Here is a 12,346-nt window from a genome sequence, read left to right as displayed (position 1 = left end):
TATTTCTCCTACAAATGACAATTTCCTAAATGTATATAATAATATATAAACTGTCAGCCTTTCCGGCTAGATATGCCTGAGCTTCAAGGCGGCTTTCTTTCGTGTGAGTACAAAAATCAAGCATCTACGCCTAAAGCCCATTCGAGATCTCTGTATCATTGAAGAGAAACAAAATCGTATAAAACTAAAATATATCTCCAATTCATATTTAAGTTTTATACGATTTTACTTCTCTTCAACGATACAGAGATCTCGAATAGCAGACTAGGATGTCCGCTTAAAGGGTGTTAGCAATTTTAAGAAATATATATAGAGGTAATAGTAATACATGGTAGGAATGAAAATGGTATCGCAGGAAAATTAATACATTTTTATGCTGCAATTAATGTAAATAATAAATTATTTATAAATAAATTGTAATCAAATATGTTCTAAAATTATAAATTTATGTAATTGTGGGAAGTAAATGTATATTGTATTATAAAAAATATATAAAATTTGTAAAAAAAAGTGAAATGCACACTCGTAATCAAAATATTTAATTTTACTTTAAAGCTACAAGTATTCCAAATTACTAGGTATGGAAAAGATATCCGGGCGGTTGTTATTTATTATTTATTATATTAGTATTTGGTAGAATATAATATGTAAAATATGGTATTGTAAAATGTATTAAAATTTAAATTATTTGTGCACTAATTTCATTTGAAAATTTATTAAAAGTATTCTGTTTTACTTATTATTACAGAAAATGAAGAGGACATTTTAATGCTCGATGACGGAACTCAAAGAAAGCAACGAGTGCTATTCAGCAAGGGGAAATCAGCAAATAATGTTGCACATCACGGACCAATGTATGGGGCGATATAAATAATCTGTATTTCTAAGTAAATTATATTTTAACAATTGTAATACAATATATAAATATAAAATTTAATAAAAATATAAAACATCTAGAAAGAAAATATTTTTTCTTTAGTAATTATAATTAGCAAGAAATTATTTTGTATGAAATTTTATCAGTGTTCAATGTAAAGATGGTAGACTTCAGAGGAAAATATTAGTATCTCACCGCTATGAAATTGATTGTGTCGATGGTATCTCACAAACCACAATGCGAGTAACAACCGAGGGAGAAATCCGTTCTTAAATTTCTAATTAGCTGTAATGCTAATAAAAATTGCAAAATTTATTTTGTTCTATAATCTGTAAATGCCTCACCCTTTATGATAAAATTTCAATATAAAAATTATGTTTCAAATAAATATTAAAAATTATTCTTTTATATTCCCAAATGCACATTTTCTGTACCAATTAATTCCCACCACTTCACTTACAGCAAAGCACTCTTAAGTGGACTTTATACTTTTCAAGTCATTAAGTTTAGTATATAAGCATGTTCAGTGGCAGCTTAAGCCGTACGCAATTAAAAGTTATTAATATCGGCATAATTTCTAATTATACATTACTAAGCTGCTTTCCGCCAAAGTTTGGTTGCACGAAGTCGCGAAGAATTATTGAGAGAAACGCGAAAATAAAAGAAAAAATAAAATATCAGCAATTAAACGAGTTTCCAGGCAACAACTTTGAGCCATTAATTTCATTAACTGACCATAACTTCAAAAAGAGCAATATTTAACAAAATCGAAAGAGCGGGAAAAAACAAACTAAAAAAGAGCGCGAACACTAAAGCGCAAAATGATTTATGTCAACAGCTGCAATCTTTAAATGAAAAGTACTAGAGCAAATATCGCTGCAAAAATGCGGGACGGCGCCGCCATCATTAATTCTTAAAAAATTACCAAGAACAACTGAAAACTGAAAAGAACAACAAGAAAGAAATGATGAGACGGTAGCGGCAGAAGTATGGTAAAGTGAGAAAGTGTACTTGTTAAAAACTTCTGCAAATGCTGCACTGCAGATCCGCATTACAACGCTGCAAGTTGAGGCAGAATTGTGAGAGAAGTGGTGTGGAGTGGAGTCGAGTGGCAGTGGAAGAGAGCGTGAAAAAATGGCGACAACTAATAGCAAACAACTTTTTAATGAACGACAACAAGCCGACAGCAAGTGCTGCAATAAACACATATAAGTAAACATACATATTTATATACCGCTGTATATAGCTATAGACTGCTAAAGTCGCAATGAAGACTGCAGTGGCGCCACTTGCCAGCACCGTTTGACCAAAGCAAATGAAAATCGCACAGAAATGGACAAAATGAATGACATTACTCGCAAGAAAGTTGTCGCCGAGGTGGCAACACCACAACACTTGACTCGATAGGTTGCATGCAACATTCTCTGCATGTCGTTGCACATGCTACTTCCTACAACCACACACACATGCAGCACCGTAACGTGTCAGGTCATTTGCTATAATTACAACTTTTTCTACGACTTCAACTTGTTTTTGTTGTTGCAGCTGAACAAAAGTATTAATTGAAGAAATTCCTCGTGGTCAACCTGTGGCTGCGTTCTGGTCGCTTGCAATGTCGCCTAAGTGAGCGCACACACATACGCAGTTATGCTGGTAAAGTTTCTGCCTTGTCGCATACTTCGACGGACAACTATAAATTAAATCGATGCAATTGTGGAAATGTATGTAAGTATGTATGTAAAAATGCATTAAAGCCATGCCGTCTGAGTAAGTATGTCTGTGCTATTAGTCAAGTGTAATTAGCTGAATTTAAAAAGAAGCGAGCAAAAGAAATGATTTAGTAATTACATTGATTTGAATTGAAAATAACTTCGAGCGAGAATTCTTTAGTATACACTAACATCTGTAAATGTAGACTTAATAATAGTCAGTCAGTGTAAATGGGCACAGTTTCTTTCAGACCAATTAGTCCATCTTCTTATAGCAAATAGTAATGTTCAAACCTACAAATTACTAATTCGAGAACTGACTAACAAAAAAAAACAGGAGTTTTAAATGTATCCATAATGTTAAGTATAATTGTGGGTCTATAATAAAATTGGAGAATGGGTCTGACACTGCACTCTTTTTGAAGGACTAGCTCAGCAACTACTCGACCAGCTTGAACCAAATTGAGGTCATCACATTCGGCTCTTTTCCCGTTGTGGTTATCGTTTAAAAACGACATAAGAACGCCTATTTGGCGCCTGTTGGCGTTATCGACATTTATCGAAAATAAATTGAGATTCCCCAATTTGAAACGTGTATAGAAACGATGTAAAAACAGTCGATCTTTGTCGTTGCTATAATTGCGAGCGACATAGAAACAACGCGGTTGTTTGAAGATATATTTGAAGTGAAGATGAAAATCCCAAATCGGAAACAGTTTGAAATTTTAATTTGTGAAATATATCCTGCATATACCAAAGACTTTAGAAAAGGGATAAAATCTTTAAATTTCGATTTTTTAGGAGGGATATTTCCAAAAAACTAAATCCATTCTCACTGCCTTCTCGTGTCGGAGATGGTAGGCATAAAGTTAATAAAATTTGCATTTTTATATCTAGGATTATGTTTAAGAAATGAAAGGTCTTAAAATTCAAATAGAAAGAAAAAATGGTACACAACAAGTTCGAAACTAAAGCAACAAGAGGGGAGGTTAATAAACAGATACCAATATCTCCTTTTGAAGAAGCTGTTGCGAATTTGATACAGTTCGGTAATTAGCGGAATCACCAGGTAGATTAGCCGGAAGCGAGGAGCATGAGGCGCTGGAAGTATCACATATTTTAGAAGAAAGTTCGGAGGACGCAGATCCATAATCCACAAAAAACTTCGAGTTAGAGAGATGTCGAGTTATAGAAATTTTCATTAAAACATACAAATTTCAAAAAGCTGTAAAATATGGATTTATAGATACCCAGTTTTAGTTATTTACTTCGCCTAAAGTTTTATTTAAATTCTTTTAACCATGTATTCTGTAATTTTGTTTTTTGCAGTTTGCTATTATTTGGCTCTTGACGTCTGTATCCTATGCCTTTGTTACATGCTTTACGCAATCCATAAGCGTAATATCATATTTTTAGTTCGCCTCCATACGATATAGAGGGACTTATTTTAAAATTCTGATAGTAAATTCTGTATTATACCCTGGTCGAAAAGTTCGGCTTATGGAAGGAAATTTTTATGAAATTTGACTTCTATTTCCAACTCAAGAGTTCGCGTTATGGAAAACTTCGAGTTATAGAAATTCGAGTTATGGAAGGAAATTTGTATGAAATTTTATTCTAAACGCTATTGCCAAAGAAAAAGTTTGAGTTATGGAGATCTTCGACTTATAGAAGTTCGAGTTATGGAAGTATCTCTCTTTAAAAAAATCAAATAAAGATGGAAGACTAAAATTGTTGGGCAGATAAACATTAGTGCACAGTACAGTGATATCGTTGTTTAGAGCCAATAGAGAATAGCATAAAATGCATTAAGGACTGCAAAATTTTCCGCAAATGTCGAGAATTCGGGCCAAAAAGTGACATTTTCAGTTGAGAATAAGTTTGAGATACAACAAGATCTCTACAAACATTATGTTGGGTAAATGTTGACACAAATGTCCAAAACGGCGGAAGCAAAGTTGTAGACCAATATAAGATATACTATTGAAATTCCTAATAATATTGGAGTCTGGAGTTAAAAGTGGAACAAATTGATTCACCAATCTCACATAGTAACCTAGGATAATGATTTTCTCACCGAAAAATATGTAGATATATGCAATATGAGAAATTTTTAAAATATTTCCGCCATATTGGTTCGCCGTTTTGAATTTCTAAAAAACATTGTCAAATTCGCAATCAGTGACCCCAAAAACCTCCGTATAACGAGTTTTCTGGGGTTATCTCAAAACCCTGATCTGATGGGGTTAAATGAACCTCGTGTTCGGATTTAGCGACCCCAAAAACATATGTTCGCATAGTAAGACCCCCAGGTCATAACAATTTTTTTGTGTGGCTGTGTAATTATTATCAAGCAGATTTTAATTTAAGGTCCAAATGAGTTGACATCGATCCAGATCTTGCTCTACCCTCAACGGTAATTAGAAACAGATATATCTCGTTATCCATTATCTAGTTTATTGACATTACATCATTCCTCTGAAAGGGTAGAGCATTAAAATACATCTTGCAATCGCTCAGTAGTCGATTATTATGTTTTTTTTTAATTTACATTTAATGGTTAATTATATTGAGTAAAAAAAGTACTCTTTTACACAGCTCAGCTTAAGTACAGCTTAAAAGCAGTGAATTTTTATAATTCTAATAATTAATTGACTTAATTCAGATTTATAATGGTATGTTCTTATAGGTAGAGTTGTTTTATAAATCACCAATTAGTTTCAATTTATTTCTCAAAATAAATTTTATGAACTTTTGCTGAATTATACCCACAAAGTAGCTTAAAATTTAAGCGCTTAATTTTCATATGTATTATATTCAGTGTATAAAATAAAGAAAAAATATTTTCTCCTTTTAGTTTGTTGTTGCAGTTGCATGTATGTAGTGTTTATTTTTAACGTGTACAATTTCAGAAAGTTTTTTCAGCGAATATTTTGTTTTGCTTTCTTCTTCATTTGCGCTGAGAAAAGGCGAAAAAGTTGCAGCACCAGCTGACGCCGTTGTGTTTCGAGTTGATGAAGCGACATTACGGACAGCTCCGTTCTACTTCACAGTGCGCTCAGTGGCCAAGTCGTGCGTAAGTAATGCGACAAGCCTTGAAGAATCCTTCAGAATGTGGCAGGACATTGACAACGGAAAAAATGGTTAAACAATAAACTCTGTTTAAGCCAGTGGAAAAGTTGTGCTGCGGAAAAATGCCCGTGTGAGTGTGAGTGTGAAGACACACAACTCGTTCGGCGACATGTCAAGCGTGGCGACAAGTGCGACGCGAAGTGAAGGCGTAATGATTGCTTCGACCACATGCGACGTGGAAGAGTGTGCCAATAGTGTGTTGAAGTTATTTATATACGCTAGTATAAGCATGAGAATTTCTCACTAACACATACACATGCAGACATGCAAGTTATGATATTTATTTTCACGCTTGCAGCGCATAAAAGTTTTTCAATTAAACGCAATGATGTCCCAGTTATATGCAGTGATGTGATGTTGCGGCTTGAGTCACATCTCCGCTGCTGTTGTGCATGCTGCATGTCTGACCTCATGGCGAGCTTGCAAGTTGTGTGCTGAAATTTCATGCACGTACAAATGAATGGTTGCTTAAATGTATTCTGCATGGGTGTGCTTATGTGTAAATATGTATTGCTGCCCTGCTATTCTTCGGCGTAGTTACCAGCATAGCTGTGCGTACATTTAAAGTCATTCAAAAGTATAAAATGAAATTTCTACAAGCTTATGCAGCGGTGTGTGTGTGTTGAGTCACGAAAGTGTGACATGCTGGCGTCACACCCACACACATCCATAATTACATACATACATATGTACAGACATGATTTCCAGCATATCATGACCCAAACTGCAATCGACCAGCGTGTCAGCCAGACACCATTCAGCCGGCCGATAAATGAGCTGGCACATTTAAGCGTCTCATAATTGTGACAGAGCACACAGTGTAGGGTGTAAAATGTTGAGTTGCAGTTGCCTGATTTTCGCAACTCCCCTTTTAATTTATTTGTCATCTTCACTCTTTCATTCCAACTTTGCGTTTTCCAGCACATTTCATGCGAGTTACTGCCATGGGTGGAATTTTGTTGTAAGTATGTTAATTGTGAATTCAGTTGCATAAACGGCGTGATGATTGCAGCATCCATAATATTGAAACGTTCATTCACAGACAAATAAAATTGCAATATCGTTATGTGGGATGATAAATGCTTGTATTATCTGTATTTATGTTTATAGTGAAGAAATGCGAAGTTGTGTATTCACTATTTGGTATACATATACGGGTTAAGGCCGTTTTCGCCTAGACTCTATACCAATGCTTGAGTAGCTAAAACTGTTATTAGCTCAGGAGCTATGAGATAAAATTAAAATAATTGAACTTTTTAAAATAAAAATATTTTCAATTAAAATCTAACGCATTTAATCTTAAAATAATTGAAATTTGCCTTAAGCCCTTACGAAGGAAGAGTACACTCAGAGTTCATCCGTTCCCATGACAATTCGATCTACGAAATATGAACGGATCCGAATTTTTATGCAATCAGGGACTGTCTACTCGACAGAAATCCTCAAAAATATTTTCTGTCATCGCCGCTGCTTCGATATTGATTACTGGGCTTTCCGGAATATGGACGATAGTATATACCTGCGGCTATTGCTTCGCCGAAACCTGTCCATCCGGTTTCATATAGGCCAAGGACGCTGATCTCATATTGTTGACTTTCTCTGATTCTCTGACCTTATATAGTCGTAACAGTTCTAAGAGCGTACCATTATTTCAGTTTCCAATTATTATCTGATTTTCATTGTAAAGGTCTCCAACTATTTTGTTATATTTACTTGAGGTTTCTACAATAATGTAGTTTAAGATGGATGACCCGATCTTGGCACTGGGACTTCCAGGTGGCCTCTAATCGACTCGTAGTCAACAGTATTTCATCTGTGTGGGTTGAAAAATAGACCGCCAATGTACTAGATCGTCGTTATTGATAACAGGGACCATCAAGTATTCACGAGGTGGCTATTTGACAAGGAGTTGTTATGTATTCACTTCACTCCCGATAAAATGGTAGAAAACCTAGTATATAGTTTCAATAAATATATATAATCAGCGACCCGAAAGCCCCCGAGTAACGAGAAACAAGCGATTCTGATGATTTTTTCAAAAAAGCGTACGCCATAATGGATCCATCATTTTGAATTTTGAAAAATCGACACAGGACTTATAATAGCGACCCCGAAAACCCAAGAATAACGAGTTTCAAGCGAATCTGATGAATTTTTAAATAGTTTTTTGGGGTTATTTCAAAACTTTGATCTGATGGGGATAAATGGATCTCAGATTCGGATTCAGCGAACCCAAAAACATGTGGGACACATAGAAAAAACCCCAGGTTCATGACACATTATTTCGTTAATTATCTTAAGAGATGTTTGTTTAAAGCCAACATCAACTTCCAACGTTGTACTCTTCAAACATTATTAAACTCAATTTAAATACAATCCACCGACCATCAACACAACGCGCAATAATTAAACCAATATATCTGCCTCACAAAATCGAATTGCAAGTATCATATCCCAACCCCAAGTGCCCTCTCCGCCTGCGGATGAGCCGAGTTGGCGTAAAAATAGATTTACACCTCGAACAGCAGTTGCTTCTTCAGTGTCCGTTTCCGTTGCTGCCATCCTGTCGAGCGTCGAAAAATGTTGTCCTCGTTTTAGAATTGCTCACATTTCCACTGCGCTTCTAACTAACTGCCTACAGTACAAGCAATGCCACACGCCCCCAGTCATGTTGCAAGTGCTGCGCTGCTGAAATATTTGTGTAGAATTTTGCGTTTTTTTGTTGTTGTCAGTTATTATTTTTCTTCCTCTTCTTTTTTTAGATTTCATTTCATTTTTTAGTTTCACTTTTATGTTATTGTTTGTGCGCACATGTATTTTGTGAGTGTCTGTGTGCTCGCTTTCGTTGCATTTATTCCCCAGAGAGTTAAATGTTGTTGCACAGATACCAAAACTGTGATAATATGCAAATGCATTCGGCTACACCCTGCAGTATTGTGTTGGCACCATGAATGCAGTGCACTCACCGATGGCTGGCTGGCTGCCTGCCTGCTGCAACCGGAAAGTAAGCGAGCATTTTGAGCATCTAGTGAGTACGCTAACTCTTACGCATATGGAATTTTCGGTGCCTCACGCCTCAAGTGCGCTGGTGTGAGTGCCTTTACCTTTTATTCGGGGCACGCTAGCGTGTCTGCTTCCTCTTCCTGTTATGCCATTGTACCGTTGTGTCGTTTTTTTAGGTTAAACACTTTGAAAAGCATGCAAACGACAGTTGATATCTATCTGCGGCAGTCTCTTAATGATGATGAGTTTTGGGGTTTGCAGCAACGGCAAAACAGTCTATGTCTCCCCGCATCTGTATTGGCATCTGCGGGAGACTTGTCACAATTTAGAGCTCAGTATTTGGTGCAAGTAATTGTGTTTGCGCAAATTAACCAGAAGAATGAATATTCAGCGGTGAACCAAAACAAGAAATTGAAAGGACTTTGGAAAGTAAAAATGGTTCAGATACAAATCCGAGTCCGTTCCGGTTGACTTAGACCGTCGACTGTCGAGGGAACGGAGTTTAAGTTGATCTAACCCATGGCTGGAAATACAAATAGTGAGTTTGCAAATGGATCCCTCAGTGATCTACTACCTTAAGATGTAACTGATGGGGATCTGAATGTGAGACCTAGTTTCTAGGGGAATGTTTTAGATTATATTTTTCAATATAATAATAAATATGCCACTTCGAAAGCTTTCTCAAACTGATTAAGGTTCAGATATTTCCTTTTAGGTTATTTTTAACTGAGTTCGGCCTTTGGATTCAATACATTCATCAATGGCTTCAAACCATAATTAGAGTATTTTTTATATTCTTAATCATTATCAAAATGTTTGTCATGACTTGGGGGCCTTAGTATGTGTGCCTTATGTGTTTGGGGTCTCTGAATTCGTATACAAGGTTCATTTAACCCCATCAGCTGATTACAAATCCGATGTGGGTTTTTCAAAATTCAAAATGGCGGATTCAATGTGTCGGACGTTATTTTGAAACATTTATCGGATTCGCTTGAAACCCGCCACTCGGGGGTTCTCAAGGTCGCTGATTACGAATTTGATGTAACATTGTAAAAATTTAAAATGACGAATCAATATGATGGACACATTTTAAAAAATCGCTATTCAGCTTCCGCCATTTTGAATTTTGAAAAAAACCGACATTCGTTATCAGCGACTCTGAAAACCCCCGAGTGGCGGGTTTCAAGCGAATCCGATGAATTTTTCAAAATGGCGGATCCAATATTGCGGACGCAAAGAAAAAGTGACGTAAAATTCGTAATCAGCGATCGCGAAACTCCCGTATAACGAGTTTAAGCAATTCTGATGAAAGTTTAAAAACACTGTCCGCCATATTGGTTTTTTGGGGTTATCTCAAAACCCTAATATGATGTGGTTAAATGGACCTCGGATTCGGATCAACATCAACATCTCTTGAAAATTAGTTAATTAGAGAAATGTGAGACCTATAAAATTATGAAGTGAACAAGGTAACAATATCACAATACTTAGGGATGTCCTGAGTTTCTAATAATAAAATATGAAACCTTATTATTAGCAATTAGTCAATTTTACTGTAATAAAGAGCTTGTTATTTTCAAGGAATTGTTCAGAGTGCGTCTGGTAAGCTACTTAGTACTAAACAAGCTTTAAATGTGCTATTTTCCACGAATTCATAAATTTGTTGGACTCACAGTAAACAATGGAAAAAGAGTTCCAGACGCAGTATTCTTATAAATTTCCACACACTGGCGAGCAAATAAATTTAAAAGACCACCAAACCATGCATAAGCTCCTTCCTGCTTAAGACTCCGAAAGACGAATACCACGAACCGGAAATCCACACATAGACTGCTTCAGCAAGGCATTAAATTATGCCTGAACTAGCAAGCGCTCCAGTAAAATTTACAGTTATGCGAACGACACAGAATGCGACGGCGAAACGACAGTGGACATATTGGACAAGCAACATTTGGAGAGAGAGAGAACGAAAGAGGAAACGTGTGAGTGAAACAAAGACTTCATAGGAGTGTGAAAGTGCTTGCTTTAGTGAAATGTGAAAATTTGAATTACGTGTGAAAATTAACACATTATATAATACAAGACGCGCACCTACTCTTCCACGCTTGGCGCTGGTGGAATGCACACGTGCAGCAAATAAAACGATAAAATGATTTACGCCGCTCTCAGAGTCGGAAAATCAGGGACAGAATCATATGTAAGTATATGGGTCTGACAGCCAAGTGTGAGTGTATTTGTGCAGCACATGTGGAAAAGTGTCTTAAATTTCAATGGCTGAGTGAGACTTCACTGCAAACGTCGGCGTAGCCACCAAAGCAGGCCACAAACAAATGAGCGCCAGCAGGCATAAGCTGATTGCGGCAAATTCGAAAGCATGCAAACACGCATAAATAAAGTTATACTTATATTATAACGGTATATTTGAGGTATGTCTGTATGTAGCGAATAATATGGGAAAGCAAGGGTAGAGCACACACGCCTGGTGTGCGTTAATAAATCGCGTGGAATCGCATTCGTGCAATCTCAGCGACAAAATCTTCGAGTTAAATCTCAGCGGGAGCAATAGCGCAAACACGCGAAACGCCACTCAAACGCAGAACAACGGTATTTAGATGCACACTTACAGCTTTATTTCGAACTGACTTATATTTACCTGCACTAGGGTGGTGGGTAAAAGTACAATTATAAATTTCTTAGACGCAACCAAAAACTCTATGGCTAAAAATGCATTGGGACCACGATTATTTTCCGTCCAGAACAATACGGATTATTCAGAAATCACTTTTGAATTCCAATTCGACTGTTTATAAACAATAACTCTGCTTTGACTCATCTTAACCAACCCCCATTAGACCAAAATCAATATCTGGCATTTTGGGCTATAATATAATCAAAGTGAAGTTGTGATAAGAAATTAGATGGCTTTTACATTTTTTATTTATTGACTTCTAAAATCCTCTAACTTCCAAGAAATGACTGTCTTCAAGTTTGAAGTTCATCCGAGTAACAGTTTTGGAGATATAGTCTGAAGTAGTTGTGGGTTCCAGAGATTTTCTAGAAATTATATTTCCAAAGGCAAATTTCTCGAAAACTACTCAACCGATCTTGATGAAATTTTCGACAGTTGTGTGATATACAATTACCAAGGAGACACGAACTAAACACTGAAGTCTTCAAAAATTTTAAATACATTTTTTTCCCACCTTTACAGACCACCCTAGTATACCCCCCTGCCATAATTCAACACTGTGATTTTCACGTGTTTGATTTTAAAATCCAATGCTTACTCCTTCTACACCTACCTACAACTACTGCTACTTCTATAAGTATGTCAGGCTTTCGTTATGAGATTTAGTTGCACGCAATTTCGACCGCATAATTGTGAGCAGACACCTTCTTGTTGTTGTTGTGAGGCATAAATTCTACACTGTTTACAGCACGTGATTGTTATACTTTCAGCGTGTTTTATTTGTTTTTGCTGCTGTTGCTGCTGCAATAAAAAGCCGTTTGTGTAGTAAATACCTTTGTCGACATATTTGACAGGTAATCTCGTCCACACGTCTGCATCGCTCTGGTGTGCGCTTGCTGGTATACAATCACTGTAGCTGTCGTGTAAACAGTGTAA

At 36.4% G+C, this 12,346-nt stretch overlaps 1 protein-coding gene and 1 long non-coding RNA gene across 8 annotated transcripts in view; one reads left to right on the top strand and one right to left on the bottom strand.

Annotated features, from left to right (window-relative positions):
- LOC105211965 (uncharacterized) overlaps positions 1–904 on the top strand; it is a 159,826-nt gene extending 158,922 nt beyond the window's left edge. The window contains exon 4 of the long non-coding RNA XR_851695.3: positions 749–904. This is a non-coding gene — a long non-coding RNA (uncharacterized LOC105211965). The remainder of the gene's footprint in view (positions 1–748) is intronic.
- The window catches only part of Lac_4 (Lachesin), a 398,804-nt gene that overhangs the window by 141,287 nt on the left and 245,171 nt on the right, over positions 1–12,346 (bottom strand). The gene's annotated exons all lie outside the window — the stretch shown is intronic.

Source organism: Zeugodacus cucurbitae, chromosome 5 (assembly GCF_028554725.1).
Source record: "Zeugodacus cucurbitae isolate PBARC_wt_2022May chromosome 5, idZeuCucr1.2, whole genome shotgun sequence".
Taxonomy (NCBI): domain Eukaryota; kingdom Metazoa; phylum Arthropoda; class Insecta; order Diptera; family Tephritidae; genus Zeugodacus; species Zeugodacus cucurbitae.
The sequence above is the reverse complement of the archived record's forward strand: the minus strand, read 5'-3'. Positions and strand labels throughout refer to the sequence as shown.